The sequence below is a fragment of the Poecilia reticulata genome, linkage group LG8 (assembly GCF_000633615.1).
Source record: "Poecilia reticulata strain Guanapo linkage group LG8, Guppy_female_1.0+MT, whole genome shotgun sequence".
In the NCBI taxonomy this organism is placed as follows: Eukaryota; Metazoa; Chordata; class Actinopteri; order Cyprinodontiformes; family Poeciliidae; genus Poecilia; species Poecilia reticulata.
This window is the reverse complement of record NC_024338.1, coordinates 10,124,985-10,125,875: the sequence shown is the minus strand read 5'-3', so window position 1 is coordinate 10,125,875 and position 891 is coordinate 10,124,985.

Below are 891 nucleotides of genomic sequence, written 5' to 3'. Positions count from 1 at the left end.
ACGCGGTGGCACGGAGATGGTTGGAGGTTAACTTTTTAATAACTCCAGCTAACAAGTGAAAGCTGCACAGACTTTTCTTTCAGCCGCTGCTCGTCGTCYACACTCACTCCGCCACAYACACCGTCTCTCTCCCGCTCCTGAAGAATGCGGGGTTTTCTTAGTACGCAGCGCCCCCTTTAGACCGGAGGACGACTGCCACACATYTCATTCACCCACACACAGCATACACACAACTCACTGAGCTAATCATCACATACAGTGGAGGCACTTTCCGCAACAGTGGGTAACTATGGCAACCAGTGACGGTTTAAAAGCCCGCCTACTCTTTCTGCAGTTAGGTTGCGCACGCATCCGCTGTGTTAACAAAATCCGTCAGAGRAGCCCACTCTGAATGTCAAACAAAACTGTGACGTCACAATGTGACATCACAATAGAACTCCAAAGGCAGAATTCTGACATCACCAGCGTTTATATAAGCTCGTCACATCCATCTACCTTCATCGCAACCTGTTAGCAGCTGTTGTCGATAGTGTCTCGTGAGAAGTTACTTAGCAGTACGTAGTAGGATTTTCAACTTTGAGATCTACTGAATTTCTAGAGAAGTGATCTATCTTAGAACCACAAGCAAAAGTTAAAATGGAGTCCAACCAAGACGTAGCATCCAACAACATCGTCAAGAGGGAAGTACAGCCACCCACGCCACCCAAGCGCAAGAAGAAGATGTCATTTTCAGTCTGGTGGGCGCTGCATGGATCTGAGGAGCTTACAATGTCAACTGAAAACATGGAACAGCAAGACTCTTCGTTGGTTATTGACAATGGATCGAGCGCCAAAGCACCGCAAAAAGTAGATCTAAAAGGGGATGGACAGGAACCTCAGAGTGAGTCCAAC